Below are 7,375 nucleotides of genomic sequence, written 5' to 3'. Positions count from 1 at the left end.
CCATATATATTTATTTATAATTATATATATATATATATATATACAGAGAGAGAGAGAGTCAGAGAAACAGAGAGAGTCAGTTTTCACACATTGCACAAACCAATGCAGAGTGAGGAGAAACCTATTGTTGTGCATAGATGTGTGAATCAGCTAGAAAGGAACACAGTATTATTTCCAACAAACATGTTTTAAAACAAAACCGTTCCTGGTTTTAAACATTGTTTGACACTTTGTTCATCTGAGGAAGGCAAAAAGTGCACCCCCTCCCATTTATAATATATAGTATGAAATAAATCTCTGTAGCTACACAGTATGTACTGTAGTATATAGTTTTAGGTTTCTTTTTTTTTTAAAAAAAAAAATCAATTTCAGGCAAATAAAGTAAAATAAGCCAGATGACTAAATAAGATGACACAGATGGTACTGGATGATTGCTTAGATATGGTAACATGTGTAAATGTCCATGGATGTTATTGGGTACTGGCGAGAAAGACTCAGAAAGAGTCCACATATTATTATTATTTTGTATGCTAGATAATTCAGGCACAGTTGTCCTCTTCAAGTATTCTCTAGTCAAGTTAATTAAACCCATGGAGGGGGAGGGGGAGGGGCAAAGGGAATTTATGCATTAGCTCTCCCTCCTCACCACCATTCTGAATGCCCTTCCCCAAAGATGGAAGGAAAACTACTTAAGCTGTTCACATTTTAAAATGAACATACAAAACCTGCATCTTCTGAAATATGTACTCTTCCCTGAAATTTGTCATGCAGAGCCCCGACCTCTCACCAAAAAGACCTGTACCCACCCGGCAAAAGAAAGATGGCAAATGTTAGGAGAAAATGTGCACAGAAACAATTGTATTGGGGAAAATAGGACACAAAACTTGAACTGAAACACACCCATCCTTCAGAATGTACACACATTTGGCAATGCTACCCCCAAGCCAACAAACATGTACAAAAATGAACACCCTGGGGGGGACATGCTGTGCATTTATGCAAACTAGTGCAGAAAATGTGAAACTTAGCCCAAAACTGGGGACAAAAGAGGAATTGAAAAAAGCCAGAATGATTTTTTTAAAGGGTAGGGAGCTTCCACAAGTACAGGAGTTCTCTCTCTCTCTGAGTTTGGAGGATTATCAGGGTGGTGATGGGGCACAACGAGCACACTTGTTTGTGCACACAAACACCCTCATGTGATTAATTAAAATGACTAGAGAATGCCTGAAGAGTGTGGCTTGTATTCCTCCTCTGGAGCTCTCTGTAAACACTGTAAGGGGCATATCATCCTGCATGGAATTTCTGTCAATGAAGGGAGAGATTTGTGCACCTGATGAAATGTGTACCCAGATAAGTGTTCCTCCATTCAAAATTAAAAAATGAAGTAGTTATTGGCGTGAGACATCATGTAGCATGCTGGCTGTCCCATGTGAATCCCTAACCACAGTTTTGGAAGTGGGGGAAGCTATGGGAAACTTCACTGATCTATTGATGCATGCAGTTTAGTATCGCCTGCAAGGACTGGCTAGAAGCTCTCTGAAGTTTAAGGCGGGGGTCTCTCTCAGCTCTAACTGGAGATGCTGGGGATTGAATATAGGACTTACTGCATGCAACACTGGTCTCTGCCACTAAGCCTAGCCCATCCAAAACAACATGGCATAAATGAGCTTTGTAGTTTCAGGGGAGGACTGAAGTGCATGGAGCTTGGCCCAGTGTGATGCATGGTGGCAGAGCCAATCTGATGCTTCTGCTGCCACATGTTGCACCAAGTCAATCTTGCTGTGTTGCACCCTTCCCCTTTCCTTCTCAGTAAGCATGTGACCCATGGTGTTAGGAAGCTAGAAGAGTAACGCTGCCCCATCAACATCATTTCACTAGCCACTACTAGTCCCCAGCACTTCCTGTTTAAAAAAGGATCAAGCAACAGATGATGAGAAGACCTGTACCTGTGCCTCAGGAGAACTGCTGCCAGACAGAGTAGGCAACACTAAGCTAGATGAACAATTATCTGACCTATGTTCCTAACCAATTAAAAAAAAGGAAGAAAAATGAATGGAAGTGCACATGGAGCTTCTGAGAGGAAGTGCTCTATCTCTCTCTGTGTATGAATATAGGAGGTCATTAGCTAAGGGACATCTGTGTATGGAACAGAGATTCTACTCCCACAGTAGCTCATAGTGTTAATACTTTGCTCTCTAGTCGGTTCACATAGGCGTCACTTAATGACGTCATCATGATGACTTGCACATGTGAATGAGACATCAGATTTCAATTCCACATATCTGATTGTTATCAAACCTCTCACACAGATTTTATAGATATATAATCAGAGCCTGTTTAGCTGAAGGCATCAAGAATAGAATAAGTGGGTGTTTCAAGTGTTCAAATCTGAGGGCTCAAACATGTAAAAATCTCAGTTGCATGCAGAACAGGCAGCAGTTTGTTTCTACTGCTTGATTGGAACACTTGAAAAGCCTTGAGCCCCTATTGGAATGAATTGTTTTATACTGAAGATAAGCGATACAACATAGCATCATCAGCTGTTTAGTGGTACTGAGAGAAACTTAGTTTTTACCTAAGGAGACTATTACAAATGTGTTCATTAGAATAGTAGTCTGGACTTTTGAAACCTGGGTTCAAGCCCTCACTCACTTATGTAATTCACTGGGGTGACTTGGGGCTAAAATGACATTGCTCAGTCTAACCTACCTCAAAGGGTTGTTCTAAATGTAACATCTATCTCTTTGAGATCCTTGGAGGAAGCCTGAGATGCAGATGAAGCAATTATAATAATTAATATAATACATTATGTCATGTGTGTCCCAGGGTGTTCTACTGGAGCTGCCAAAGATAATAATAATTGCTGCCTCTCACCACCTCCTCTTTCTCCTCTTCCTCCCTGGAATGCCCAATGGTGGAGGATGGTCACATGGTAGGCAGGCAGGCAACAGAGGAAGTGGCAGTGGGCAGTGGAAGCTCAGCAGCCAACAAGTTGCAAGAAGCAGTGATCAGCACACCCCATGGGGGCCGAATCTGCCACCCCTTCCAACGCTCTGGAGCCTGCTGCTTCCTCACCTTGCCTCATGGATGGTTTTGTGCATATGAATGCATTAGTAGTAACCATTCAAAATGCAAGCAATCTAATCCGATAAACGGTGTTTCCCCCCAGTAGTTTTAAGTCTTGATATTTAATTCTTCCTATATAGCTTAAAAGCACCATAAAGTTCATAGACACAATTTTCCCCCTCCCCTAATATATTGTGGCAAGACCTAGCAGGAACCATGAAGGTCTTAAAACATGTTAACTATGAACTTTTTTGTGTATTGATTTTCCATGAGAGCACTCTCAATTTGCCATTAGGAGATGAAGCCATTTAATTCTGATGGATGGGTAAAATCAGCTCAATATTTTAGCTGTTCAAGTGGATATAAGAAAGCTAGTTTGGGGAAACTTTATGTTTTACCAATGATTTTTTCATAATTTAGTAGTCTTGTCATTCTATGTCAGGGTTCAGAAGTCAATGCAGGGCTTCCTATGCTCAGGGGAAATCAAAGACACCAACACATAGGTTGATGGAATCTTAGTCTGGGCTAACCTAGTTAGATGGGGGCCATATAAATAATAACATCATCATCATTATTATTTGTTGGAACAAACACTGGGTAAAATCACCTTTAAGTTCTTTTGTGCAAATCCCATAAAAATTGGACCTGCACAAGCAAGTCAAGTGAGCAGTCCACATATCTTTGAGATCTAGGTATCCAGCAGGCAAAATAACCAAGCAGAATTTTCCAACATATACCACTGAACTGTGAGTTTGCATAAGAAGTAATTCTGGAGGTACTGACATTGTGGTTGAAGTAAAGTCTTGCTTCTCAACTGTAATGTAGCATATATACCCTGCCCCCCATGGATGTATTGAGAGCTTAGATCTGGTATGAAAGCTACAAGCTTGTTATAATTTGGGAGAGAAGTTTCAACAACCACTCGTTTCTTATCAGGTGCAGACATTTAGGTCACCTATAAGCCCGCTTCAAGCACTAGAAAGAGGGCTACATGGGAGGTGGGTTGTAGTGGGATGAGTGTGATAGCACCACCCACTCCTCTAGCAACATTTTCCTTGCCTTCCTTGTGTGGTAAGAGACTGTTTGCAGTGAGAGCCTTATAATTCCATGGAGGTTCATAACACATTTGAGAACCCCAGTTATGCAAAAGGTTCTAAAAGGTGTTGGCAGCTTCCACGGATATAAAAAGCTCTCCAGCACAGTCTGTCACCTTCTACAAGCTGAAAAGCTTGGTTGGATTTGCTAGGCTTGCCTTTAAATGCAAACTTAATCAACTTTCTCTCCGCCCCCGCCCCCGCCCCCCCCCCCCGCCAATAGGGCATATAAACAATATTTTGTAAGATTAACTTTTTTTAAAATGGAAGAAGTAAACTTTAAACTTAACAATTATGTGTGCATGTGCATGATCAAGGCCTATGTCAACTATTTTCTAAAACAACAAAGAAGCTTTTCCTTTTCCTTTTAAATACAAAGCGAACACTGAAGACTTAAGTGAAGGTTTCCTGGAACCAAAGCTGCTTTCTGATTGATTTGTCAAAGTATTTACTGTGCTTGAATTGGTGTTGAGTCGTTGTGTCAGTATCTAAAGCATTAACATGTATCCCAGAATTTACATGCAGTGAGCCCTATCTCAGACAAAGCATTTTGTGGGGTTAGGGAAAGATACACAATAACATAGCCTGAGCTTTATATGAATTAAATGCAACTGGAAAGTTAAAAGTGAAACTTCTCTTGTAATTATTATTATTATTATTAGTATTACTTTACATTACATGTTAAAAGCAAAATGTGTTCAGAATAACAGTGGGGATAATAAAGCTACTTATAGTTGCTGAGGGCAATACAGAGAAACTCTGTTAGCATTCATTGGAACCCTCAGCAACAGGAATTTCAATAAATTTACAAGCCATTTTATATTACAGTAATTATACACACAGAGGTTTGCTCATAAGTTACAGATTTTAAAGTTACATTGATGAGCCTACATGAAGTTCTTTTCACAGGAAAAGATTCTTCTTTTTTTTCAATCACACTTTGCTTCCTTCTCTCCATCAAATTTCGATTGTCTGTGGTAAAGTAAAATTGGAGCTAGGAAAGCTGTTCGATTGTGTTACAGACAGGTTATTTGGTTGCAGAATGTACAAGACTGCAGGAATCAAAGGCTAGGGAGAAAGAAAAAGCAAGTGGATCAGGACTCTTTCATATTAAAAAAAAGAAGAAGACATATTTTCTGTACCCGGTATAGCCTTTACTCGCTATTCATTATACTGTATATGAAAACTAGCACACAGAGATCAGTCATGAATGTCTAATCTTCTCTGGTACATCACCTTGAGCTGCTACAGAATAACGTTAACAAGGGGGACTTCATAATTACATCCATCAAACATTTGCTTCCTGGTCCTCTCATTCTTTAGACTAATGCCAGTGATTTGCTTCAGCATAGACTGAGCAAAAAATGCCAAGAATTATTTTGCCTAATGGCTTTTGCATACAGCGTGTGAAGTTACAGAGTGAAACCTACAGGAACTGACAACATACATTCACTACCACAATGTTGTCTCCTAGAGGATACTTGCTTACCACCAAGAGGCACAGCACAGGCCCATGCAGAGAGTGGGGGGGTGGGGGAGGGCAATCAGGTACACTTGCCCTGGGCCTCAGAGGGCTAAGCTGGTTGGGGCCCCCACCAGGGACCAGCTGCTTTTTTGTGTGTTTTAGTTTTTAATCTAAGTCTAACAAGACTTGGGACTTGGGCCTCATATAAGCTCTGCATGGGCCAGGCACAACACAACTCATAAAGGTCTAACTATTTGATAGGGGAATCGAGGGGCATAAGAATAGTTAGGAATCTTTATAGCCACCCACAGAGACATAATATACAGCAGAGCCGGGGGATTCTTTTTTCAGCTGAAGGGAAGCATTCCTGTGTGGGCAAACTTCAAAGAAGACCGGGGGGGGGGGGGCTGGCCAGTGATGCATAGGGTGAAAGGCAACATGTAGGTGGACCCAGACACAAAAGTGTACAGAGCAACAAGTGTGGCTCTTACATTTATACAGCAGGCTACACTCCAGCTGTGCAAATGTCAGAGGTTTCTACGCCCTGCATGCACATCTCTCCACCTATCCTCTGTCACAGTTCAGGGACATATTCCACTCAGGAAAAAGCACATGAGCATGTAGCCTTGGTCTGGTGGTGGGGGGTATGACCAGAGGAGATGGGTGTGGCCTGATGGGGAAACACAGCATTGGGGAAAGTTACAAGGGCCAGAAAGGCTGGAATGGTGCTTTGAACTTCCAGGTCTGAGGTTCTGCACCCCTGATATTGTGTGTGTGTGTGTGTGTGTGTGTCTTCAAGCAGTCATACTCCAAAATAAGGTAGGTTATGTCTTGGTTTGGGGATGTTTTGCTGATCAAAACTATACTTGTGAAAATAATACGTGAAAAAGTGGAAGATAAGAGGTATATCGTCTCCTGTATGATAATCTGAAATGTCTTGCTGCTTCCCCTGCCTAAAGCTAGAATCCCAACCCCACTTAGCTAGCGTAGTTCAATAAGACTTACGTATGTCTCAGAAGACATGGTTAGGATTGTGCTGTAAAAGGTTTAATGGTACTCTCCTCCAAGTTGGCTAGCTTGGGTTCTTTATTGCTCTGTCCTGGTTTGTAGGTTTGTTAATTTTGTTGGGAAAATGTTTGGGGGTGAAAAGGGGAAATCCCCCTGCCAGGGGCTATTTATACTTCTACTTATACACCACATGTTGTAAACCTGATGGTGTCATGGCACCTTGCAGCCTGTCAGAGGAACAGTTATGTGAAAAAGTCAAGGAGGGCAAAAGAAGCTAATAATCAGTTTGAATGCCAGGGAGGGGACATTTGATTCTATATTGCCCCCGCTTTCCCCCCAGATTGCTGCTACAAAGCAAATCAGATACTAGAAGGTATAGTCCTTCCTCACACCCTTTCAGAAGAAAATATTTCCCTCCTTAATGTTTCACATAACAAAATCGGAACGACTGCTTATCGTGGTAACACCATCACATTCACACTGTGACCTTGTTTGGGCTGAGATCTAGGCCCCACCTGCACTATAAATGTTAAGCATTATCATACTGCTTTAAATACTCAATAATCTTGGGAATGGTAGTTTATTTACGATGCTGAGAGTTGTTAGTAGACCCCTATTCCTCTTACAGAACTATAATTCCCAGAGGGAAGAAGGTTTGACTATTAAACTACCCTGGCGATTTAAGCTCTGTGAGGGGAATAGGGGAGGTCTCTTAACAATGCTCGGCACACTTTAACAAACC

At 41.3% G+C, this 7,375-nt stretch overlaps 1 protein-coding gene across 2 annotated transcripts in view; it reads right to left on the bottom strand.

The window, feature by feature from the left end:
- Nucleotides 1-390: 390 nt before the first annotated feature.
- PCDH11X (protocadherin 11 X-linked) overlaps nucleotides 391-7,375 on the bottom strand; it is a 721,402-nt gene continuing 714,417 nt past the window's right edge. For both annotated transcript variants that reach the window (XM_083486244.1, XM_083486243.1), the window contains one exon: nucleotides 391-5,228. The gene's annotated coding sequence lies outside the window, so the exon portion shown is untranslated. The remainder of the gene's footprint in view (nucleotides 5,229-7,375) is intronic.

Source organism: Podarcis liolepis (assembly GCF_965112155.1).
Source record: "Podarcis liolepis genome assembly, chromosome: Z".
Taxonomy (NCBI): domain Eukaryota; kingdom Metazoa; phylum Chordata; class Lepidosauria; order Squamata; family Lacertidae; genus Podarcis; species Podarcis liolepis.
Note: the sequence above shows the minus strand (reverse complement) of the source record. Positions and strands in the feature narration are given on the sequence as shown.